This window comes from Myxine glutinosa, chromosome 9 (genome assembly GCF_964187855.1).
Source record: "Myxine glutinosa chromosome 9, kmMyxGlut1.1, whole genome shotgun sequence".
Lineage (NCBI taxonomy): Eukaryota > Metazoa > Chordata > Myxini > Myxiniformes > Myxinidae > Myxine > Myxine glutinosa.
Window position 1 is genome coordinate 100,304,826 of NC_136269.1, and position 27,006 is coordinate 100,331,831.

At 47.4% G+C, this 27,006-nt stretch overlaps 1 protein-coding gene across 1 annotated transcript in view; it reads left to right on the plus strand.

Annotated features, from left to right (window-relative positions):
* The first annotated feature begins 246 nt into the window (after nt 1–246).
* LOC137435186 (uncharacterized) overlaps nt 247–27,006 on the plus strand; it is a 43,694-nt gene continuing 16,934 nt past the window's right edge. Inside the window, exon 1 of the mRNA XM_068128751.2 lies at nt 247–290. The gene's annotated coding sequence lies outside the window, so the exon portion shown is untranslated. The remainder of the gene's footprint in view (nt 291–27,006) is intronic.

Below are 27,006 nucleotides of genomic sequence, written 5' to 3' on the forward strand. Positions count from 1 at the left end.
CTAATCTTATTCAATCACTTTGGAACACCATCAATACTTAAGAGCAATATGGCGTCTTTACTTTGGGTATTTCGAGTGTTTCAAACCGTTACTGTTTCATGTTGACATATTGTTGTGGAGGAAGGAAATCGGTGATTGGGAGGACAAAGTTTACGTCGACCCGCACAAATCAACGTCATTCCGCACTATGCGACGTCATTCCGCACAAGAAACACGTTGTCCCGCACAAATCACATCGCAGTTATGCGCATGCGCCAGCTGTTCGTGATCTGGTGATCGAGAGACGAGAGGTGTGTTTGGGTCCTTTCAAAGAAGTGGGGATTTAGAGGAAACACCGAAACTGATCGTTTTTGTTTTGCAAATTGTTTGTTTGCTTTGTACGTGGACTGTTGCTGGTTATGTTTGGATTATATCGATGTGCGCGTTTTCCACATTGCTTCAGTTTACCGACGTGCGAGTTCAGTTTTCTGTACGAACATCCGCCTTTAATGTAAGATTATTTTAAAATGTTCTCGATTTTATCTTTCCGTTTCGTTAACGGACAAACGTGGTTTTGTTTCACCTGTCGGGAAACTTCTGACAGGGTAGTGTACTGGCCTTTGGCCTGTCTAGTCTAGGTTTGTTGTCAGGGTAGTGTACAGTCCTTTGGCCTATCTAGTCTAGGTTTGTTGTCAGGGTAGTGTACAGTCCTTTGGCCTATCTAGTCTAGGTTTGTTGTCAGGGTAGTGTACAGTCCTTTGGCCTGTCTAGTCTAGGTTTGTTGTCAGGGTAGTGTACAGTCCTTTGGCCTGTCTAGTCTAGGTTTGTTGTCAGGGTAGTGTACAGTCCTTTGGCCTGTCTAGTCGAGGTTTGTTGTCAGGGTAGTGTACAGTCCTTTGGCCTGTCTAGTCTCGGTTTGTTGTCAGGGTAGTGTACAGTCCTTTGGCCTATCTAGTCTAGGTTTGTTGTCAGGGTAGTGTACAGTCCTTTGGCCTGTCTAGTCTAGGTTTGTTGTCAGGGTAGTGTACAGTCCTTTGGCCTGTCTAGTCTAGGTTTGTTGTTAGGGTAGTGTACAGTCCTTTGGCCTATCTAGTCTAGGTTTGTTGTCCGTGTAGTGTGCGACATAACGCAATATATCATAACGTTATGTTCACGTCATGGTTTACGGCATGTTCACGACACCATGACGAATAAACGGCAGTCCGTTGGCCCGCCATCTTGTTGACTTGTTTGTGTCTGAATAACCAAACGTTACATGGTGTCAGAAGTGGTTTTCATCGACGTTCCACGCCGAAAATGAAGCGAACGAGTGATGAAAATATCATTCTTATATCTACGTAGACAAGAAAGTCATTTGTGCATTATTGGTCCTCCTGCTCGTTGAAGTTCGCATGCGCCCCGCGAATCCTACAAACACGGGATCCGGCTGCGTCAACCGTCCACGTCGTTGCCAACGCAAGTGAGTTGCACTAATTTGTCGCCATGGCGAATGCTTCAGAAAAGCCACGTATGAACTGGCAAGCGTCAGATCTTGAAAAGGAGTTCAGACGTTTTAAACAACATTGTGTGTTTACGTTCAACGGACCGTTATCCACGGCCACGGAAATTGTCAAAGTAAACTATCTCATGACATACATAGGCGACAAAGGCAGAGAAATTTACAACACATTCACATGGACTCCTGCAACCGAAGGTGTGCCTGCAGAAAATGAAACCTTAACTGGAGTACTTGACAAGTACACTGCATACGTGGCTCCCAAGAAAAATGAAATCAGAGCAACAGTAAACTTCAACAGGCGTAAACAGCTGCCCGGTGAACGCTTTGACAACTTTGTAACTGACCTGCGGCTGCTGGTGACAGACTGTGGATATGGCGTCAACACGGACCGCATGCTGCGGGATGCCATTGTCCTGCGATCCGCTAATCCAGCGGTGACTGAACGTTGCCTTCAGGAAGGAGACGAGCTCACACTGAACAAGGCCACCAGCATCGGTCAGAACTACGAGACCTCACAGGAGAGCTTGCGAGTTATTGCTGCGGACGAAGACAGTAAGGTGTATGCCATTAACAAACAGCAGCCACCCCGTCACAAGACACCCACCAGAAAACAGTGGACAGACAACCAAAACTGCTGGTACTGCGGATACTCATCATCACACTACAAGTGTCCCGCCAGGGAGGCCCCCTGCAAATTCTGTAAGAAGGTAGGCCATTTCGCCCGTGTGTGTAGACAGAAGTTGAAAGAGCAGTCAAGATCTGCTGCGCATGCTGTTGATTGTGACTACGAGTCTGATGACACGACCCTGACGCACAGTGTCAACAACATTCATGGAACAAATGCAGCAACAGAATGGTGGACTGATGTCAAGATTGGAACAAAGGTCGTGAAGACACAGATTGACACAGGTGCAACAGTATCCATAATGCCGCTTGAGCTGTTTCACAGTCTAAAGACCCACATGTCATTGTCTGCCACCGATAGCAAGTTAAAGAGTTATTCGGAGCATGACCTTGCTGTTGAGGGATGCATCACATTGCCTGTGACGCACAAACAAAACACTGTTGACGTCAAGTTTTATGTCGTCAGAGTAAAGCAACGACCACTTCTCTCCGGCCAAGCCAGCAGCCTGCACTCTACAGCCCGTACAGGGCAACCCTCGCCAGTCACACACACGCCATCCTCTCTGCCGCCTGAACAGGGTCAGAATCCTCTCACCACGGTCAGGCCGCGTCATCAACAGACCCAAACATCTAGAGGATTATGTGACAAACTGAGGGCAGACTAACCCTTCTTCTAGCACCTTGTAACTCAGGGTAGTCTACCCCTGTTTTACTGTTGTGACAGTATGTTCTAAATGTTTACACTTATTTTGTTCATGTTCGTTCATGCATCAGCTACATCTTTTATTACTTGCTGTGCCATGCTTCACTTAATTTTCCGTTTGTTGTTTGTCAAAGGGAGATGCGACATAACGCAATATATCATAACGTTATGTTCACGTCATGGTTTACGGCATGTTCACGACACCATGACGAATAAACGGCAGTCCGTTGGCCCACCATCTTGTTGACTTGTTTGTGTCTGAATAACCAAACGTTACACGAGTCTAGGTTTTGGCCTGTCTAGTCTAGGTTTGTTGTTAGGGTAGTGTACAGTCCTTTGGCCTATCTAGTCTAGGTTTGTTGTCCGTGTAGTGTACAGTCCTTTGGCCTATCTAGTCTAGGTTTGTTGTTAGGGTAGTGTACAGTCCTTTGGCCTATTATATCTAGTCTAGGTTTGTTGTCAGGGTAGTGTACAGTCCTTTGGCCTATCTAGTCTAGGTTTGTTGTCAGGGTAGTGTACAGTCATTTGGCCTATCTAGTCTGGGTTTGTTGTCAGGGTAGTGTATAGTCCTTTGGCCTATCTAGTCTAGGTTTGTTGTCAGGGTAGTGTACAGTCCTTTGGCCTATCTAGTCTAGGTTTGTTGTCAGGGTAGTGTACAGTCCTTTGGCCTATCTAGTCTAGCTTTGTTGTCAGGGTAGTGTACAGTCCTTTGGCCTATCTAGTCTAGGTTTGTTGTCAGGGTAGTGTATAGTCCTTTGGCCTATCTAGTCTCGGTTTGTTTTCCGCCCCCATGCATCTACAGGTTGTCATCCTTGTGCTGAAGTAGGTAGACCCATCGATGAGTATTCCGCCCGTCAAAGAGGACGTTGAGATGAGTGTCTCGTCCACTTGCATTTGCATCAGACATCAATCACTTGGTGGACGTTAAACGTCTCATGGTATCTTTCGCCAAGAGGAGGCGACCTTTTACTTTTAGTTTTCCAACCTTGGTGGCGAAATCGGTCGAGCGAGAGCATCTGTTCTCAGTTTGTGAGGTCGGCGTTTCACATCCTTGTAACTGTCGCATGTAATCCGCTTAGTCGTCTATTTATTACGTACGCACTAGTTGTGGGGATTGGTTTGAGCGGAGGTTGGGAGGGTTGTCAGATTTTTCAAGTTGCCAGTTTGTATTGGTCAGTTCAGGTATGGGAGCATGCGCCGGAGCAGATGAGGTGTAATTGTGTGCGTAATAAATAGATGAGGCAGTGTGTGTGTGCGTTGGTGTGTTTGTGCGTGCATGTGTGAAAGAAGCTTGTAACCGTGCATTGATCACATGCAACACAAACACAATAGAAGACAGGGTATTTCAGTGAGCCCTGAACACAACATACCAATGACTAAAATAAGAATTTGTGAGCTGCTTCCTTACTTAACGCTCATTTTATATACCTATTACTACTTGGTCAGTTGGACCAAATTTTCATTGGTCTTCGCCGCCTTGTAACACATCGGCCTCCCGTATTGCTGGAGCATTAAATTACCTTTCACCAAGTCCAGATACACTTGTGCCAGGGTGTGGATAATACGTTCATTATTATTCTTGCCGAATGATACTATTATTAATAGCTCGCCTGCAACGAAGTTCCGGGGAGCTTATGCGACGGCGTGTCCTTCCGTCCGTCCGTCAGTCTGTCAACACTTGCAACTTCTTCTCCCAAACCGCTGATGGTATTGTGACCAAACTTGGCACAAATTATATTTGTTATGTTGTGACTAAAGTTTGTTCACGGCATGAAAAAAAATGGTGTCTAAGGGGGTCTACTGGTGGTCAAATTGGATCCACGTTTGACCCCTCCCCACACCCTCTCCTCCCCTCCCCTCTCCCGCCCCAATAGGAATTTGCTATTTCCTCTGAAACTACTACACACACTGTTTCGATGAAACTTGACCACAACCTTCATCACCCTTGATGTACCAATGTCAAGAAAATCAATTTATTCCCTAAAATATATTCCCACCAGTAGACCCCCAAATTTTTGGGAAAACCACATTTCCAAGCTGGCCTCCAAAGCCATTCGCCAACTGGGCATCCTCCGTCGTGCGAAGTCCTTCCTCGGCACACCTGAGCTCCTCACCACATACAAGGCTTTCATCCGCAGCTCAATGGAATACTGCTCTCCCCTCTGGGCTGGTGCTCCTGCCTCACACCTAGCTCGGCTACACGCTGTTGAAACCAAAGCGTTCAGAATCATTGGAATCTCCCGTGATGAAGCTAACTCCGAGGGCCTTTCACTCACTCACCGCAGACAGGTAGGTGGTCTTTCTGTCTTCCACCGACTCCTCTCCGGCCTTGCTCCTCCAGCTCTCTCTGGGCTCTGTCCCCCAAATATTCCTAAAGGTCGCACAAGATCTGCCTGCAACCCTCTTATGGTTAAACTGCCAAAATCAAGACTCTCTGCTCACCTTCACTCTTTCATTCCTCTTTTCTCCCGCCTCTGGAACAAACTCCCCCACTCCCTTCAATCCCACTCCTCCCTCCAGGTCTTTAAAACAGCTGTTCACCACCATCTCTTATCTTCCCCCATCCAAAACCTTGATCTGTTCTATCCCCGCTAATTTCACCCCAAATTCTCTTTTTTGAAATACCAACTTCTTTCCTGGAAGTCCTTGGTGTCCTTGTGTTTTTCTTCTCCCACCCCCCCCCCCTTCCCACGCCGCCTCCCCCCCCCCCCCCCCAAGTCCTCTCCCTCCCACACATTCCCGATGTCCCTCACAAATGTTGTGTTTATGTGCTTCCCCATCTTGTCTACCGCTCCCCTTTTTATACACTTTGTTTGTTTGTCTGTTTGATTTGTTTGTGTGATAAATGTTGGCTCTTTCACGAGCCTCGATTATGTATACAAAAAAAAAAAAGATGAATTGCAAAAGATGATAGCAATATAGCCTGTGATTGATGCTGTGAAGAGAACAGGTTGAGATGGTTTGGTCATGTGTTGAGGAAGGATGAAAGTGACTGGTGGAGAAGAGGGATGGAAATGAATGTAGAAGGAAGTCAAGGATGGGGAAGACCGAGAAAGACTTGGCTGAAGATGGTGGAAGAAGAAATGCGGGCAAGGGGGTTAACAAGGGGAGATGTAGAAAATAGGGCAAGATGGAGAAGATTGTCATGGGGCCCGCAAGGCTAACCCCCGCTCTAGCAGGGAAAATGGCCTTAAAATGCCGTTGTTGTTGTATGCTCCCGCACTCACTAATAGTCATCTATGTCGGACAACTCCAACGTTGTGTCATCATTTAACTCATCATCAGCCTCCTCACACCACTCCATTTTGCCAGGCAGGGTTTTGCCCATGGAGGGAAGGGATGGGGTTGGAGGAATAGCTTCAGGAGGCGGAGGGGGAGGCAATGGTTGACTGCTGTGGTACGGCCATACTGTTAATTCCGTGGTCAGCGATTTAAGACAGGGGGGTCATCCAAGGTCCTCCAAGACTGAAAATCGCTTTTGAGTGGGGAAGGATTTTTTTAGGGCTTGGTGGATAGGGATTGAAATTAGGATTTGAAGGGACAGTTTGAAAGTTTCCAGCGAAGAGTTTCTGAGTTGGTTATTTTTAGGGATTTTTGAGAGGGGTGCTGGTCGGGCAGTGATCATGAGGGACGGGTTTTCATTCGCTGTTTCAGCTATAGTGGGAAGGTTAGGCTCTGTCATCGTAGTAGGAATGATATCAGATTCTAATGAGGTTGAGCTGTGGTTTTCTACTGGGGGTGGGGGGGCCCATATATATGGGTGGTGGTAATTGTCCCCCGTCGCACCGCGGAGCGAATGGGGGACTATGGTTTTCCCCTCCGTCTGTGCGGGCGTGCGTGCGTAAGCGAAGGACCGCATTCAAATTTGGTGTGTGGGTGCAACCCACGTCAAAATCCAAGATGGCCGCCGCTATGTATGTCTGAACCTTGTGAGCGAAATATCTTAAAATAAACGAACTACCAACTTCGAATCTGGTGTGTGGGTGTATCGATGCATAAGGGAGAAGGCTTTTGAAAATTGGGTCGCCACGTCAAAATCCAAGATGGCCGCCTTGCGTCTTCCACTTTGTCAACTCGCATCACTTCACCGACAGGGGACCTAGGCGTAACGCTTGTTTTTATTGTCAAGACGGGAGGGTTATAATCAGTTTCAGTAGTGGAAGGAACATAATTCATTTCCAAAGAGGTGGGGGAGGGTATGGGGGGAAGGTTGTGGACAGTGGGGGGAGAGGGATGGTTTGTGAGGTGGAGAAGGGGAGTGGTCGGTGAAGAGGGGAGAGCAGGGGTGGTGTTATCATTTGCAAGGGGTGGAGGATGTTCTTATTCCGGAACATTCTCTTTCTTCTGGGGACAGTCATGCTTAACATGCCCAAGGAATCCACAACCAAAGCATTTAAAAAAACATTTGGGAGAGACGAAAATCGTATTTTCAAATTCTTTGTGTTTGAGGTTAATCATAAGGTTCAAATCCTTTCGGGAGTTTTCCAGGAGCATGAAGGCTTGATGTCGAAAGGACACGACTTGCTTTAACTCATTATTGCGTCAAACGGGATCTTTGAAATGCGTGAAACTGACGAACCATAACGAGAAAGTTCTTTAATTAAGAACTCATCAGGGACAAAGGGAGGAGAATTTGAAATGATTACTTTGATCGCGGGGCTGTCAAGTGGTGACGCCATAATAAATAAATCAGGCTGAACGGTTAATCCCTGTTCTACAATTCGAGGAACATCGGTTTTGTCCAAAACAAAAATGTCAATTTGCTTATTCATTCTCGATGCAGCGATTACCTTGTCGTTCCCAACGATACAGCCAGCTGCAAGTACAATGTCTTTCACATTGACTCCACTTTCGGGAGGTACGCAGAAAGAAATATTTTTCAGCGTTAGGTTTCAAAGGCTGTAAAACAAAAGGACGCGGCGACCAAACTTTTGGCAGAGTTAGATTTTTTTCCTTCACGAATCGGAAGGTTTTAATTTTTTTTTATTAACAAAGGAGAAATGATTTATGAGGCTATGGCTAATATTGCCCAAAATATGAAAGAAGGTAAGGTTATTATTTAGCGAACGTTAAATAATCGGAGCATCACAGCACCTGATATAAACACAGCGAGATGAACGTGCTGAGAGCAAATACCCCTCATCTTCGTCTATATACAGAGCCTGTCATGCCGAGCTCCATCTCTCTCTCCCCCTCCCCCCCCCCCCCCTCTCTCTCTCAAACACAGCCACCATGTTTCCACACCGAAAAAACGGATGCTCACGAGACAGACACACACACACACAGGAAATTCCACATAACTGCCATAGTTTTTGCTTGGCTCATCGGTGCGAACCCCCCCTCGCCCCCCCCCCCAAAAAAACCCCCAAAGGTTAGGAGCTGGAACCGCATGAAGACCATGGAAAACACGTTTTTTTATTAGTGCAATTTAATTGATGTGTGTGATGTCTCCATGTATTTTTTCATCCGTCATTGTGATGTCCACTTTCTATGGCCACTGCAAGTGGGAACAAAAACTATATATAGCACGATATTATTGGGAAAAATGCCAGGTGCATAGAAAAGGCCCCTTTCTATGGTATGTGCCATATGGCAAAGTATAGAAAAGAATGGACCTTCCATAGCTTGCAGAAAATGCCAAATAATAGAAGAGAAGGGACATTCACAAAACTTTGTGTGCATGCTGTACTACCCTTGTGTTCTTAGGAGGAACAAAGTAATGCTCCAGAAAAGTACATATTGTCGTGTGACTACCCTGTAGTAAACCCCGGTGCAACATGGATGACCAAACAAGCTTTACTCCAAGACGTTCAATCCAAAAATGATAGTATTCTTTGCACGTGAGGGAAAGCAGGATGACGAACTTACCTGGACGGCTTCCACCCGACTTCTTTGAACCTGTGATGATTAATTCCAAGCTGACACAGAATTTACTGTGCAAAAATACCGGCTTTATTAACGAAATGCCGGTAACAAAATAATGTAGGGTAAAAAACTATGATTCCTCAACGGGACCTCCCCATACAGACTCGATTACAGACAAAGGGAAATATAAAAGAACGAAAATAAATGTGTTATTTATTTTGGGCACTGAGCTCCGAGTTGCTCTTGAAACTCATCACAAATCGTCAAAGATCGTCACCAGGCCTCCACGTCCTTGCACGCGGAACTGTCCCACCGAGGAGAGCACTCCAGGCTCCATCGCCTCAGGCTTTCACATAGCCTCACGGGTCACCAAGGGTCTCCATACCGCAGGGCGCCCAACCAGACACCACCGCCGACAGGCTCCAAATTCCCAGACACCACTGGCTGCCAGGGGCAAATATTGCAGAGGGGGCCGCAGTCACCACTCCTCCAGAGCTTGTTCCATACCCGCGAACACACACACCTTCCCCAACCACAAAATCCACAATAACATTTCCTCCCCCGCTGCCATCCAATTCTCAACCACATATTTCCATAAAAAGATGTCATACAAAGGTGCTGCCATGGCCTGCTTACATGTGAAATCCCCATTCACATTTCCAAACACATTTCAATAATAATCACTTCCACCTCCATTTCCATTCTCCCAACCACACAAAACACAAAACCTCTACACATACACAAACGCCACCCACAAGACACTTTGTGGCACACATTCCAATCCCCTCGCCGGCCATGCCATCACTCTCACCCACCCCCCCCCCCCCCCCCCATTCCAAATTCTCATGTTCCAATTTAAAAAAAAAAAAAGTACTGAGGCCTGGGACGATAAACATCAAGGCACCTTACCTTTACCTTGATGTGCAGGTAGTTGCAGGTTGGTCGGGTCCAAGAGTGCCCTACTCCATCCACCCTACTGAATCCCAAATTTGTCCCACGGGGCCTATCAATTTTTACAAAATTTCCTTGTTTTTTTCACTGTGCTGGAAATTATGTGGATCCGCCTCCTCTGGTGACTTTTACTGCACCACTACATTTGGCTGTGACAGCTCCGCCCCTCTACCGTGCAAGGGCCATCGGGATAAGCTGAGCAGCCGAAATGCCAACATGGCCAATGAGTGTCCATAAGGGTGCGACCCACCATCCATCCTTCAGCCGCCTGTGAGGAACACAGCTCCACTAGCCCCAGCTGGCCAATGTGGTGAGCACCTACTGCCAACTCTGCCATTCCCAAGGCCTCGGACCTGGGAGGCACAGTCACAGTGCGTGGCATCCCAACAGCCACGTCCCCATGCACCTCCACATCATCCCCCAGTCCGACCACATGCAGCCCCCAGTGCCCACCCACACTTGACGACGCCCAGGGTCTAGCAGGCAGCCATGCTTCACCAGGACACTCATCCCAGAAGAATCGGTCCACACACCTCGGACACCCATACCACCATGTTGACCCCCAGACTACCTAACCACATCCCGACAACCCTGTGTCCCAATATTGGCGCCATCGCCCCCGCAGCCAGTTGAAGGCTGTGTCCTGCTCGTCTATCAATTTTGTCCCAGCCTCCAACACTTTTGTCTAACACACCTGGATCAATCATGGTTCCACTGGTTTCGGTGTCCACCATGGCTTCTTCCCAAAATTCACCCTTAAATTTGCATCTAACCCTCAGATTAACCATGCCAATTATTTTGACATGCAACTATCTTCACCAAAGAAGGGTGCTTCTCCATACACCTGCCAGCCGAGTATGGCCTCTGATGCTCGGCTCGTTCCAAATTCCCCAATCAATCAAGCCCATAGCTCTCTTCCCAAGCCGAGAGTCCACAAATCACAACAGAACATCTGTGGAAGATCATTCTTACATCATCACGTTCCACTGATTCTCCAATGGTTGTCCGGTGGGCTATAACCATTCCTGTCCATGTGGATCGATCCACCTCCATAGACCAGCACAGCATGGCAGGTCACCACATGCTGGCTGTTCCAGAGTCTCAGGCAGAGGCTGTCAGGCCGCATGCCCAGGCCGTCACACCATCAGGCCCTTTATGGCCATCCGTTCTGCCGCCACCAAAGCGCGGCCCACAACACCTCCCCCTTAGTGGTCCGCGTAATACACCATCCCAGGTACCTTCGAGAAACAACCTCGGACCTCCAGAGGTCTTAACCCCCTCCAGGGTCCAGCGACCCTGCCGGCCTAAGACACACGCTCGGGCGGTGCCCCGACGGACAAGGGACGCCACACTCCACCAGACCCCCCGTGGGGCCCAGGTCGTACCACAACACCCATGGTCGGGTCCCACGTCCAAATCTCGCCAGCACAGACCCCCAGCTGGCTGGCATACCCCAATTTCCAAGTGGGGCAATTTCCCATGAGGCCGACCCCAATGACCTCTCCTGGTCTGAATTCCTCAGCCGGGGGACCAATTCCCTCCAAGGTTGTGCCAAATCAAACTCACATTTAAATTTAATTATAATTTTCCTTTTGAAAATTTTGGCCTCTTGTGTCCAACCCCCGCAGCCCTTCCTCGGGTTTTTCAGCTCCTCCCTGCAGCTGCTCCAAATTCACTATGGGGACCATTTTTTCCGAGGCTCTATCTCCAGACTCTTCCATGTCAGAGTCCAGCTCGGAGCCAAAACACCCCCCTGCTGTGTATGCAATTTCGGAGCCTCCTGTACCCAATCTTGGTTCGTGGTGAGGGTCCCCTCGGTCATTTCAATCTCATCCCAGGGATATTCAATGGACCGACACCTCATCCCCCAGACTCTCTTGGACTCCATCAATCTCTTCCTCGATGGTACTGTCCCAGGTGTCCAGCCACTGTGTCGTCATTAATCTCTTCATCATTATCATCAATCGATTCTGGCCCCAACAGGTCTTTATCTACACATACCCGGTCCGGTTCCGTTACATGGACCTCCATTTTTTTTTAACCCTCTGCTGCTCCGCACCACCGCCCTGGTGCTGCACAAGTCCCAATTCCTTCCCCTGCTAGTGCATTGTGACATCCACACCAGCCCGACAGCCTTACAGGTCATTTCCAGTTAAACTTTCACCATTTACTTCCAAACATTCCCCATTTACTTCCAAACATTCCCCATTTAAATTTGAGTTTTCCCTCTCCCTTGCCCCAAGTGTATCAGCTTGGGTCTCACACTCTTCCATTCCCAATGCCATCTCTTCCCCCGCTACTTTGTCAATTCGTTCCCCCGGGTCTTGTGTTATTCCCTCAATTTTTACCTTTCAATTGCTCATTCCACTCATTCTGAGCATTAATTTGTTCACTCAGGCCATTTTTTAACAAACATTTCCCCTCCTATGGCCGTAGTTCATTCTGTTGTTCTCTTTGGGCTTTTATTTCTTCAGTCCCGGCATCCAATCTTTCACTACAGGCCTCCAATCGTTTAGTACAGGCCTCCAATCGTTCACTGTTATTCATTTGTTCCTTCAATTCATTCCAATCTTCAATCATTCCCTTCATTTCGTCACTCATTCCCCTTAATAAATTTAATATAGCCTGGAAAGACATCGGACCCATCTGCTGGCTTGATCACTCAGGAGTGGGGGAAGTTCCAACACTATTCTCAAAACGACCTATTTTGGACTCGCTTCCAAGTTCTTCAGGACCCTCCACTCGCTCAGCCATGCTGTTCACGTCCGCCATTACGTGCTGGCTGGCGGTCTCCTCGCGCATATTTTACCTCAGAAAAGAAAATTTAAATTTCACGACGTGCTGTTTGCGCTCTTCCCGGCACCAATTGACTATGAAATTTGGACACCCCGGTACTGCGATCACCTCCCCCTCAACGAGAGAGCCAATCATTTAAAATTTTGCTTCCGAAAGCTGAGCGCAATTTGCCCTCAGCGGATGTCGTACTCGCAACCTCAGCGGAGGTCACGTCTTTTCGAGGAGGTCACGTCTTTTCGAAGCTGTTCCATGCGCTCACGCTTTCGAAGCTAAGTGATCTTTCACATTTGTGTTTTTGTCGTATCTTTATCTTTCTTTCGGTGCATGTACCTATTGGGGTGACTTTAATAGGTTTCTCGGTGTTGGTTTTTCATACCTGTGTACAGAATCGTCGGTTTTTTCGTATCGTGTATTCTGAGGCCTAGTGTAGTACTAGTCAGCTACCGTGTCCTCAGACCTTGGCTTGAGGCTTTTGTTTTTTGTCTCGGCGGTTCTTCGATCACGCTGCAACTACTTTCGGTCTCTGTTTTTCACGGTCTTTTCACCCATACTCCCTTGTTTTAAAATCTCAAAAAAAAAAAAAAATTTTTTTTTCCTTCCCTGTTCTTATCCGCTTGTGCGTTCTTATTTGTTCTTTCATTCTTCGTTCTTTTGCTCTTTCGTTCTTCGTTATTTGTTCTTTCGTTCTTCGACCACGTTGTTCGAGATCACGTGATCAAGTTGTTAATACATGTTTCATCTGTCCCCTGAAGAACTTTATTATTATGTCATATTCTATAACACTTTTTTCTACTTCTTCTATAAAAGGATGCTTTCGACTTGCTCACCAATTCTATTCATTCAAAAAAAAAATTCCATCTCTTACAGTGCATCTTTCATTCATTCCCTAAACTCTCCAGAACTCCACCCACCCTTCAGCGTCCTCAAACGTATTTTTGACTCGAATGTCTCAAGAAACTCATTTTGCAATAAATGCTCGTTTCCCATAAATCGTACACTTTTCAAAATCCAATCACACCCCTCCCCTCCAAATCTTCCCCATCACCCATCTCTGTCAAATCTTCCCCCTTGCCCCTCCCCCCCAAATCTTCCCAAACACCCATCCCTTTCAAATCTCCCCCGCTGCCCCTTCCCTCCTAAACTCCCCCCACACCCCTCCCCTCCGAGACTCTCCCTCACTCCTCCCCTCCTAGACTCCCCTCTCACCCCTCCTCCTCAAAGCGTCCTCCCCGCTTCTTCCCCCTTCCAACTTTCACCTTCATCTTCCTCAACCTTCTGCCTCACTCTTCCCCCTCCTCAAATAACACCTCACTGCGCCTCACCCAAACACCATCAAACCTTTTGTCCGCCCCATTCTTCCCTCTCTCCAAGCTATTCTGTAATCTCTGACACACCTGCAACAGCTCTCCCTACCTCTTCCTCCTCTTCCACATCCTGCCCTACCACTCCCCCCCCCCCCCCCCTGTTCTGTATCCGATGCTCCCCCTTCCTCTTCCTTAACAGTATGGACCTCAAACATCCAGGGCCTTCGCTCAAACTTAACTGATCTCTCCATACAGGTTGCTTCTGACAAACCAGACGTGATCTGCTTAACAGAAACCTTCCTCCTTCATGATGTCTCTGATTCCTTGGTATCTCTCCCAGGTTACTCCCTCCTCCGGTATGATAGACCTGAGCCTCGTCCTGGAGGTGGGGTTGCTATCTTTATAAAAAACTCTCTTCCTCACTCGCCCTGCACTGCCCCCTCTCCACCTCACCCCCAGGGATACCTTTGGCTACGGCTTCCCCTTCGCTCCCACCTTTTGTTCATATGCGTGTTGTACCGTACACCAAACAGTGATGACTCCATCTACATCTCGCTGTCTGATAATATGGACCAACTTCTATCTCCCCATCCCAACTCTCTCTTCCTCATATGTGGTGATTTCAACTGTCACCATGCCAGTTGGCTGGGGGTGGGTACCTCTCTCACCAGCCATGGCTCTTCAGCAAAGGACTTCTGTGACTCACTGGGACTGACACAATGTCAATTTCCCAACCCGGATCTCAGTCAACGGAGAATCTTCTCTTCTGGACTTGGTTATGACTAACTTCCTTGAAAATGTCTGCTGCTCTTCTTCTGCTCCAATCGGCTCTTCTGATCATGTGCTTGTTAAAGTGGACATCTCTGACCATTTTCAGAGAGCCTCCTCAGCGTCGACGAGTCTGGCATTTCACTCAGGCCAATTGGCACGGTCTTCAAGCAGCCATCAATCATCTGGACTGGTCTCCCATCTCTACTGCCTCTGACATCAACTCATCCTGGGAATTCTTCCAAAGTAAATTGCTCTCTCTCATGCACAGATTTATCCCTTCTCGTCTTCAGTTGTCATACCCTTCCTCCCGTCCATGGTACACGGAATCTTGTGGTGAGGCTATTGCCCAGAAACAACTTGCTTTCGTCTCCTGGAAAGCAAATCCAACGGAAGGAAATCTCATTTCCTTTCACAAAGCCCGAAACAAGTGTGTGTCCACCCTCAGGAGAGCCAGGAAACAATATCTCTCCGTCCTCAGGACCGAACTCTCTTATCTGTCTCCCTCTTCCAAATCCTGGTGGCGTCTGGTGAAATCTGTTTCTGGTGTTTGTTCCCCCTCCATCCCCTCCCTCACCTTAAATGGCCACACGGCTGACTCCGCACGTGAAAAAGCTGAATGCCTCAACTCTGTGTTTGCCTCTAAATCTTGTGTCCCAAACCCATCCCTCTCTGTACCCACTGTACCCAGTCGTACCCAGCTGCTCCTGGACTCTGTGTCCTTTCCTCCTGACAAGGTGGAAAAGTTTCTGTCAACCCTCGACTCTGATTCTGCAACTGGACCTGACGGCATCAGCCCACGGGTCCTAAAATCATGTTCTTCCGCTCTTTCACTCCCCCTCTCTGTTCTCTTCACCCTCTCTTTTGCTCAAGGTCATCTTCCATCTGCTTGGAAATCTGCCAACATCACCGCTTTGCACAAAAAAGGTGCAAAAACAGATCCCAGCAACTACAGACCAATCAGCCTTCTCCCAATTATCAGCAAAGTCATGGAATCCATCACTGCTTCAGATATGAAATCTTTCCTCTTCTCCAATGGCTTGATCTCTGATCATCAATTTGGTTTCAGACCTGGACACTCCACTCTGGACATGCTGCTTCTGCTTTCTCAACAATGGATGGAGGTCCTCAATGCCAAACAGGAAATTAGAGCAGTCTCCCTTGACATATCACGTGCCTTCGATACGGTCTGGCACCCCGCTCTGCTCACCAAATTCTCCTCTTTTGGTATCCATGGAAATCTCCACGCATGGCTGGTGGACTTCCTCTCTAGTCGTAGTCAACATGTGGCCCTGAATGGGTTTCTCTCATCTCCTCTTCCTGTTCAGGCTGGAGTTCCCCAAGGCAGTGTTCTGGGCCCTGTGCTTTTTCTGGTCTTCATCAATGATCTCTCTGACTCTCTTGAAAATCCTCTCTATCTCTTTGCTGACGACTCTACTCTCTGTCGCTCCATTCTTCATCCCTCAGATCGGCAGTCTGCAGCCTCCTCACTCTCTGCAGACCTTGACAAAATCACAGACTGGGCAAACAAGTGGAACATGTCTTTCAATCCTGACAAATCTCACACTCTTACGATGTCTCTCCGAAAAGACCGACTGGACAACCCTCCCATCCACTTTCTGAATAATCCTCTCCAAGAAGTTCTGTCACTCAAGCTTTTGGGTCTCACTATCTGCCATGATCTTTCCTGGAAAAACCACATTTCAAATCTGGCCTCCAAAGCCAGTCGCCGACTGGGCATCCTCCGGCGTGCGAAGTCCTTCCTTGGCACACCTGAGCTCCTCACCACATACAAGGCTTTCATCCGCAGCTCAATGGAATACTGCTCTCCCCTCTGGGGTGGTGCTCCTGCCTCACACCTAGCTCGCCTTCACGCTGTTGAAACCAAAGCATTCAGAATCATTGGAATCTCCCGCGATGAAGCTAAATCCAAGGGCCTCTCACTCACTCACCGCAGGCAGGTTGGTGGTCTTTCCGTCTTCTACCGACTCCTCTCTGACCTTGCCCCCCCAGCTCTCTCTGGGCTCTGTCCCGCAAATATTCCTACAGGTCGCACAAGATCTGCCTGCAACCCTCTTTTGGTTAAACTGCCAAAATCAAGACTCTCTGCTCACCTTCACTCCTTCATTCCTCTTTTCTCCCGCCTCTGGAACAAACTCCCTCACTCTCTTCAATCCCACTCCACCCTCCAAGTCTTTAAAACAGCTGTTCACCACCATCTCTTATCTTCCCCCATCCAAAACCTTGATCTTTTCTACCCCCGCTAATTTCACCCCAATTCCACTTTTTGAAATACCAACTTTTGTCCTGGATGTCCTTGGTGTCCTTGTGCTTTATACTTCTCCCTCCCCCCCCCTCCCCCTTCCCACGCCTCCTCCCCCCGGGCCCTCTCCCTTCCACACATCTCCCTGCTCTCGGATGTTGTGTGTGTGTGCTTCCCCTTTTCTCCCCATCTTGTCTTCCGCTCCCTCTTTTTGTGTATTTTGTTTGTCTGGTCGATTTGTTTGTGAAGTTAATGTTAGCTCTTTCACGAGCCTCGATTCAGTATACAAAAAAAACCAAAAAAAAAAACCTTCAGACACCGAGTGTCCGAGGTTCGAATCCCAAACTCCTGACACCAGTTGTCGTGTGACTACCCTGTACTGAACACGGCAGGGTGACACGGATGACCAAACGAGCTTTACTCCAAGGCGTTCAATCCAAAAATGACGGTAATCTTTACACGCGAGGGAAAGGAGGATGACAAACTTACCTGGACGGCTTCCACCTGACTTCTTCTCACCTGGATAATTAATCAACTCAAACGACACAGACTTTACTGTACAAAAATACCGGCTTTATTAACAAACGAGTATAAAGCCAGTCAAAAATGATGGGTTGGAACAGTTTTTGACGGAACAGCGGCGTGAGCATGCCGAAGTCTGGGCGTAGTGTCAGGGGTACTTGTATAATCTTTATTTATTCGACATCCTCTAGACGTAAATGAACACTCGTTTTACTCCGCACTTTGCACGTCACATTCAGCGAATGTCACCTCCCTGTGCCTTGTATTTATTGTGATTAAAAAAAAAAAAAAAAACGCTTCCATACACCGACCTTGAGGCTCGGTTTGCAAGCCACCGTCTACAATTCCAATGTAAGAGACATAATTACTCTTCTTTTGGGTCTTCAGAGTCCTGAGGGTCTTTTGGGTCCACTGGTTAATTTAGGTCTTTTGGGTGCTCAAGCCCTTTTGCATCCTTGGGATCTTCTGGTTCATTTGGGTCTTTTTGGTCATTTGAGTCCTTTGGATCTTCTGCCTCTTTGGGGTCCTTGGGTATTTTCAGTCATCTAGGTAATTTGGGTCTTTGGGTTCCACTGGGTCCTCAGGGTCTTTAAGGGTCTTTTTGGTGTTTTGGGTTGTTTGGTTCTGTGGGGGCATTAAAGGTCTTCTGGGTCTTTTCAAATTATTTTTTTGGGGTCTTTGGGATATTTTGGGTCTCTGGGGTTTTTTGGGGTCTTTTCCATCTTTGGGGTCTTTTGGGTATTTAAGGGTCTTTGGGGTCATCAGGGTCTTTAGGGTATTTTGGGTCTTTGGGGAATTTTGCACCTTCAGGGCCTTTTGGGTTTTTGGTGTTTTTTGGGTCTTTAAGGGTTTTGCGGTCTTTGGAGTATTTTATACTGGTTAATTATATATTGTTATATATATATTGTTACGGATCTCTACGTCGGCCTTTCCCCCTTAAAAAGGGGGGATTAATCCCCTTGTCCGCGACTGACCGACGTGAGTCCTGGGGGTCCCAACGCTCCTTCCGGTCGGGAGCAGCCAGGGTATTTGGTCTACAAAAAGTCCCAAGGACCTGAATCCCACTCCTGACACCAATTGTTACGGATCTCTACGTCGGCCTTTCCCCCTTAAGAAGGGGGGATTAATCCCCTTGTCCGGGACCCCCAGGACTCACGTCGGTCAGTCGCGGACAAGGGGGTTAATCCCCCCTTCTTAAGGGGGAAAGGCCGACGTAGAGATCCGTAACAATATATATATATATATATATATATATATATATATATATATATATATATACACACACACATATATATATTGTTGCGGATATGAGGATGGTATTTTTTTTATTGTGTGCTTTATTATTGTCTATTCTGCACCTCCTGCCTCCAGAGTTGTGTAAAGGTAAAAAGGGCGTCTCGGTAGTTATTCCATGAAACACCACATTGCAGGACCCGATAAAACCCTTGTTCAGTAGCTTATATCTTATTATGTGTTTTAGAGTAAGGCCTTGTCTTCCATTAGAATAATACTCCATTGCACCGAATCAATTAAGAATAGCTCCCCTTCAATACTTCCATTTCCCAGCCAAACTCTCCATCTGCGGGTAAAGCAGTTCACAAGCGTGGGATGCACGCCCTCTCATTTCGCTGCGATAGTGAATATGTGCTCCGTGCTCTGTTTGAACAGGAGGGGCGGGGTCGCCAGGGAGAGGCAAGCCCAGGGCGCGCCACGAAGGGCGGGGCTGTTCAGCCCCATGCCCAAATAAGGAAACAAGCCCGTGGCTCGCCACGAGGGGCGTGCCGTCGGCGCCATGCCCAAATAAGGAGACAAGCCCGTGGGATTACCATACAAGGTCACGAAACAGAGCACGGGGGAGAGGGCGGTACCGAAACCGAGGGGGGCGTGTCAGACCCGCGCTGAAGGTTTTGGAGAGAAGGGTGCGACGATCGCTGGGACAAGCTACACGAGGGATACGGCAGATGAGTCCAGGTGCGTAAGAGGGCGTGTCAGTCCCGCGCTGGAGAGAAGTGAGAGGAAGGGAATACGAGCTGAGCTGCGTGGAGAGGTACACGAAAAAGAAGGGGTCCAAGAGAAAGCCGAGGAGCTTTTACGAAACAAGCTACACGAGAGATACGGCAGAGGAGTGCAGCCCCGTTTCAACCAGCCACGTGAAGCCCTGACGGTGTGCGCTGTAAAGCCGAATACAGGGAGCTGCCGGCTCCTCGCTTCCCGCCCGGAGTGGACCTGCTCGCTGCGCCCTGTGATCCCACCTGCTCATCCTTTCCAGCCATTCCTGCCTGCAAGTTCCCCATTTGCGTACGTGAGTTTGTTTTGTTCGTGCTGTCCTGGGTAGTAACTAAGTCTGTATAAGCTAGTAATTTTCACTGTGTCACCTGCGTTTTCATGTCCGCTGTAAATACCCGTGACTGCTCTTTTTGCTTTTGTGTGTAAATAATAATAAACCCCGTAACTCTTCTGTACGTCTTCTTCTTCCTCTTTGCATTCGTCGTCTTAGTCTTTTCCCGATTGAATAGCGGTGGCGCGATACGGCCAACGTTTGGGTGAATCGGGTTTAGTCGGGGAACAACTGTTCGGTCGCGGAGCCTCCGCTCGGCAAATATAACATCCTTAACCGCGTACTGTAACAATATATATGTATATATATATATATATATATATATATATATATATATATATATATATATATATATTCATATATATTCATATATATTCAATGCAAATGAGACGCCCTGCTCGTACTGTGGAGTTTCTACTATTTCTCACAGTTATATATATATATATATATATATATATATATATATATATATTACATACGAGGTACCCTTGCCATGCACAGGTGGGAAGCCAAAAGCAAACGCACAATGTGGAAACGGTAAATGCTAAACCATGGAACCAATAAATTCCACATTCCTGTGCCTCCTTCAATCGAACGTCAGGCATTGGCAGCAGGTTCGTGAAGGACTTGCATAAAAAACATACCCTGTCTGAATGGTTCTACACCCAGTAAATGGCGAATCTGCAAATGTAACGGTTAGCAAGTGGAAACCCTCATGTCATTTCATCATTATTATTTAAACTCAATATCTCTTTTCATTCTAAACAGCATCATTCCAATCATACATTAATTAATACGATAACAAAATACTGTGTTGAACCACGATTGCATCTAGATATTATCAAACCAGCCCATTGTCGTCATCTGTTCACTTCCGGATTCGGGAGCATCTCCATATCGTCAATTTCAAAATCATAATTTTATTGAGGAACTTGTGAATGCTCCTACCTACCTTACAACATCTGCTGGGACTCCAACACGTTCCACAGAAGGTTTGGTGGAGCTAGCCCCAAAACTGAGGGATTCGTTTCAGAATGGACAGACACTCATGTTTTTTTATAATTATATTGCAGACATATTATAACGGCTTAACAGTTAAGCTGTTAGCTTGGGATTCCAGGATCCTGATTTAAAATCCCGGTTGTTTGTGGAATTAACACCATGTGTGGTTAATGCAGCCTGTCATCCTTCTGAGGTCGGCGAAATGAGTCCCAGTTTACTGGGATGAATGTGCCATTTGAGTGTCCTGCGTGGAAGTGATGCCCGGACCAGGAAACCAAAACACCTGACAAAATGAGTACATGAAGCAAAAATATGCCTACTGCTTATGTGCATGTATAATAATACTTATGCAGCTCAGATTATTATCTCTGCCACCAAAGGTGGATTGAGGTTATGTTTTCAGCTCTGTTTGTCTGTTTGTTTATTTGTCTGTGAATAGGATATCTCAAAACGTTGTCGATGTATTTGGGCGAAATTTTGTGGAGAAGTTGGCTATGTCACAAGGACAAAATGATTAGATTTCGGTGAAGATCTGGATGCGCATCTGGATCAGAGAATTTTATAAGTGATTCTTTACCATTGATTATGGGGCTGAAAGCGATTATACAGTGTGTATCAAAAAAAGGTAATCCGAATTCAAGGGGTTAAAATGCAAAGGTTATTTATTTTGACAATTTACATGTGGTTTATTAATTAAGAGGAGATCCTCAGCTTTCCATCGATACCTTCCATGCATCATTGCTGTCACACATCACCGAGTACATGTTCATTGAAAATGACAAGTTCAAATCGCATTTTTACAAGTTTGGCTAATCGATGCAAGTCAGGATAATTGGTGCAAAATGAACGTCAGATGTGAACTTTTCTCAGGAATGATTGGCCTTTATGCACCCACACCTTCAACATGTCCACCTCCCCTTTCAACAAAAAGCTCACAGCGGTGGAGCATGCTCGTCTCACCATAGCCGGGTCATTGCGCAAAGCATCCACTTCATGTCGAATACGGCCCTGCAATTCGTCAAGATCACGGGGAGGAGTTACGAACACCTTGTTATTTAAATCTATTTATTACTATATTACAATTATTAAATCTATATTACAATCTATTCATCCCAAAAAAAAAACCAATTCCATCTCTTACAATGATTCTTTTCTACATTCCCTAAACTCTCCCGCACTCCACCCTCCCTCCAGCATCCTAAAACGTATTTTTGACTCGAAGGTCACAAGAAACTCATTTTGCAATAAATGTTCGTTTCCCATTAATCGTACACTTTCTAAGATCAAATCTCACCCCTCCCCTCCAAATCTTCCCCATCACCCCTCCCCTCCAAATCTTCCCCATCACCCATCCCTTTCAAATCTTCCCCCTTGCCCCTCCTCTCCTAATCCTCCCCATCACCCATCCCTTTCAAATCTCCCCCCTTGCCCCTTCCCTCCTAAACTCCCCCCACATCCCTCGCCTCCAAGACCCCCCCCTCACCCCTCCCCTCCAAATCTTCCCCATCACCCCTCCCCTCCAAATCTTCCCCATCACCCATCCCTTTCAAATCTTCCCCCTTGCCCCTCCCCTCCAAATCTCCCCCATATCCCATCCCTTTCAAATCCCTCCCCTTGTCCCTTCCCTCCTAAACTCCCCCCTCGCCCCTCCCCTTCAAATCCCCCACCCTCATTTCTTCTCAATTTCCCCCCTCTCACTCCCCCTCCTCAAAGCGTCCTCCCCGCTTCTTCCCCCTTCCAACTCTCACCTCCATCTCCCCAAACCTTCTGCCTCGCTCTTCCCCCTCCTCAAATAACACCTCATTGTGCCTCACCCAATCACCATCAAACCTTTTGTCCGCCCCATCCTTCCCTTTCTCCGAGCTATTCTGAAATCTCCGACACACCTTCAACAGCTCTCCCTACCTCTTCCACCTCTTCCACATCTTACCCTACCCCTCCTCCCCCCTTTTCTGTATCCGATGCTCCCCCTTCCTCTTCATTAACGGTATGGACCTCAAACATCCGGGGCCTTCGTTCAAACTTAACTGATCTCTCCATACAGGTTGCTTCTGACAAACCAGACGTGATCTGCTTAACAGAAACTTTCCTCCTTCATGATGCCTCCGATTCCTTAGTATCTCTCCCGGGTTACTCCCTCCTCCGGTATGATAGACCTGAGCCTCGTCCTGGAGGTGGGGTTGCTATCTTTATCAAAAACTCTCTTCCTCACTTGCCCTGCACTGCACTCTCTCCACCTCACCCCCAGGAATACCTCTGGCTACGGCTTCCCCTTCGCTCCCACCTCTTATCCATATGTGTGTTGTACCGTCCACCAAACAGTGATGACTCCATCTACATCTCGCTGTCTGATAATATGGACCTACTTCTATCTACTCATCCCAACTCTCTCTTCCTCATATGTGGTGATTTCAATTGTCACCATGCCAGTTGGCTGGGTGTGGGTCCCTCTCTCACCAGCCATGGCTCCTCAGCAAAGGACTTCTGCGACTCACTGGGACTGACACAATATGTCAATTTCCCGACCCGGATCTCAGTCAACGGAGCATCTTCTCTTCTGGACTTGGTTATGACTAACTTCCCTGAAAATGTCTGCTGCTCTTCTTCTGCTCCAATCGGCTCATCTGATCATGTGCTTGTTAAAGTGGACATCTCTCTGACCATTCTCAGGGAGACTGCTCAGCGGCGACGAGTCTGGCATTTCACTCAGGCCAACTGGCACGGTCTTCAAGCAGCCATCAATCATCTGGACTGGTCTCCCATCTCTACCACCTCTGACATCAACTCATCCTGAGAATTCTTCCAAAGTAAATTGCTCTCTCTCATGCACAGATTTATCCAGTCTCGTCTTCAGTTGTCATACCCTTCCTCCCGTCCATGGTACACGGAATCTTGTGGTGAGGCTGTTGCCCAGAAACAACTTGCCTTCGTCTCCTGGAAAGCAAATCCAACGGAAGGAAATCTCATTTCCTTTCACAAAGCCCGAAACAAGTGTGTGTCCACCCTCAGGAGAGCCAGGAAACAATATCTATCCGTACTCAAGACCGAACTCTCTTATCTGTCTCCCTCTTCCAAATCCTGGTGGCGTCTGGTCAAATCTGTTTCTGATGTTTGTTCGCCCTCCATCCCCTCCCTTACCTCAAATGGCTACACAGCTGACTTCACACGTGAAAAAGCTGAATGCCTCAACTCTGTGTTTGCCTCTAAATCTTGTGTCCCAAACCCATCCATCTCTGTACCCACCGTACCCAGCTGCTCCTGGACTCCGTGTCCTTTCCTCCTGACAAGGTGGAAAAGTTTCTGTCAACCCTCGACTCTGATTCTGCAACTGGACCTGACGGCATCATCCCACGGGTCCTAAAAGCCTGTTCTTCCGCTCTTTCACTCCCTCTCCGCTCTTTCACTACCCACGGTCCTATTATATTGTTACGGATCTCTCCGTCGGCCTTCTCCCCTTAAGAAGGGGGGGGGGTCAATCCCTTTGTCCGTGACTGACCGACGTGAGTCCTGGGGGTCCCAACGCTCCTCCCGGTCGGGAGCAGCCAGGGTATTTGGTCTACAAAAAGTCCCAAGGACCTGAGTGCCACTCCTGACCGCGAGCAAGGGAGGGACTCCCGCTCGAACCCCGGTTTTAGATGTTATAATTGCCGAGCGGTGTTAGCAACCCGACTAGTCAGGTTCACAATGTTTTTTTGTTCAAAATTTTTGGAGATTAGCAAAACTATACATTTTTGGAATATTCAGAGCATGAGGAATCCAAAAATTAATGTTTACATTTGCGTAGACACCTTTGCGAAAATGACACTCAGGACAGTGATGAAGATCTGTAAAAGCATATTCCTGAACGGTATAGACCTCGTAGATCCTGTGTATAGGACTTATAGTTCAATCTGATACTACCTATAACAACCTATAACTTCAAAGAACTTGCAATATCATGTATTATGTAATAGTTATATCACAAATATAAAGACAATGGTTTTCAATTACCTTTGTTTGTTGCTTTTCTATCATCCTGAGCACTATTTTGAGGCCTTTATTGGATTCCTTGACCCAGAAAACATAGGATTAGCATATTTAATTAAGTCTCTAGGTTGACTAGAAGCCGAGATAGCGCAAAATATGTATTTTATGGTGGCCATTTTGAAAATCCAAAATGGCGGCCATGCAGGTGTTTGTGCAAATGCCAACATTGATTTTCGGATTCTCCATGCTCTGATTCCAAAAATGTACAGGTTTGCTAATCTCCCAAAATTTTGAACGAAATTATATTTGTTAACATAGTGAACCTGACTATCTTCATCACTGTCCTGAGTGTCATTTTCGCAAAGGTGTCTACGCAAATGTAAACATTAATTTTTGGATTCCCCATGCTCTGAATATTCCAAAAATGTATAGTTTTGCTAATCTCCAAAAATTTTGAACGAAATTATATTTGTTAACAAAGTGAACCTGACTAGACGTTCGAGCCATTCATTAGCAGAGACTAACCCGATCCTGAACGTTGGCCAAATCGTGCCACAGGTATTCAATTGGGAAATCACAAAGACGAAACGGATGCAAAGGAAAGAAAGGCAAAGTAGGAAGAACAAATCTAATTTATTATTATTATTTACAAGACCAAAAGAACCAAGGAGAATGGAAAGAATAAGAAAATAATTACAGAAAGAGGGACGGACCAGAAGGACACAGTGCAACGCTAGCTTACCTATGGCAGTCTTACTTATTCCCAGGGACAAGACACACAGAACAAACTCACGTACACAGAAGGATGGACTGGCAGGAATGGTTTGGGACGGCAGAGGAGGGTCCCGGCAGATGGTAGGCGTCGAGGTCCAGCTTCAAGTGCGCGCTCCGATCCACGCTTTGGGGTCGAGGCGAAAACCCGGCAAACACAGCCCCGCTTCGGGCTGGCAGCGAGGAGCCGGCAGCTCCACGTATTCGGTTTCACACCGGCAGCTGTCTCACACGTCCTCCGCCTCCTGCGCTCGACCTCACTGCTCCTCTTCCACTGAACTGAACAACTCCACTCAACTCTCTCCCGGTGGACTGCCGACTCTCTGACGCATCTGAAGTCATCTGCCGCATCTCCTCAAAAGGCTTGCGCGCACGCTTTTATATCGTGCCTCGAGATCAACCCGCGGGCTCCCAGGGCACGCCTACCGGGTCGCTCACTCCAGTGCCGGTTGGCTGGCACGGGCTCTTTTGCTTCACCCCTGATGACAATGGGCGGCCAACGCCCTTCTTCTCCGAGTTTACCTCGTGGCTAATGGAGTCTTGCGGCAAAAACCGCACCCCCAAAGCAGCAGCGGCGAACGCAGTTGGAAATAGCTGACCAAAAGGGGAATTGGAAAGGAATCTACCTTATTTGAATTCGGTGCAATGGAGTGTCAATTCATGGAAGACAAAGCCTGAAACTAATACACATAATAAGGAGATAACTACTGAACCGGGAGATCTATGATTTGCTACGTGATTGTATATGGACTAACTAAGGGACGACCTTTGACCTTTACACACAAACGGAGGGTGATATTTACACAAGCTTCATTACACTTACAACGATAATAAAAAACACAACACAATTCTCAAATCCACAACACTGCACCCTCCTCCTCTTAGGCACGTCCCGGGCCTATTAAACTTTTACCTTTAGTGTGACACGTAGGTGTAGTTCCCTCTACATTTAACCTGACCCTGAGTGTGACAGTTTTAAAACACAAATAAGTATGTCCCCCTGCTGCATTGCACCCTATCTAACAGATTTACGCCCACAGCTAACCGAATTGCGGAATTGTCTTCAAACTACACATTTACGGTGGGGAGCATTATTTACAATTGACGCTACTTGTATTTACAAAACGCAACCCAGGACCTGTGATTGTTCTTTTGGGGGGGGTGACAGCCTGCCCTGCATCGACGCACCATACCAATAACCAGCACCATAAAGCACCAAAACGCACCGGAGTGCACTTTCACCACAGTCAATAATAAACAATAAACAAACCCCTGGTGCTGGTCTTACTCTTCGGCTCCCTCTGCTGGCCATTATTCTTCCACATGTTGTCAACTTCGTCTTCTTGCTGGCGGCCGATTTAGACATAATTTAAAAAAGCACAAAACGTGTCCATTTTTTAATTTATGGCGCACAGGGGGCCGACTATGGGTGGTTCACCTGTGGGGCATAGGTGCCACGTGACCGAGGTCTGCAAGCAAGATCTTCCTCCGGCCAACCTGGCCGATTCCAGCAGAGGGGCCATGCCCCAACCCGTGGGGTCCATGAGTGGTGCTCAGCCACAGACATGTGGTCCATAAGTGGTGCATCGATGCAGACAGCTGGTTGCGGGAGTTTCGGGTACACAATGGCGGACTCCCGCACGCTCCCCTCGGTGC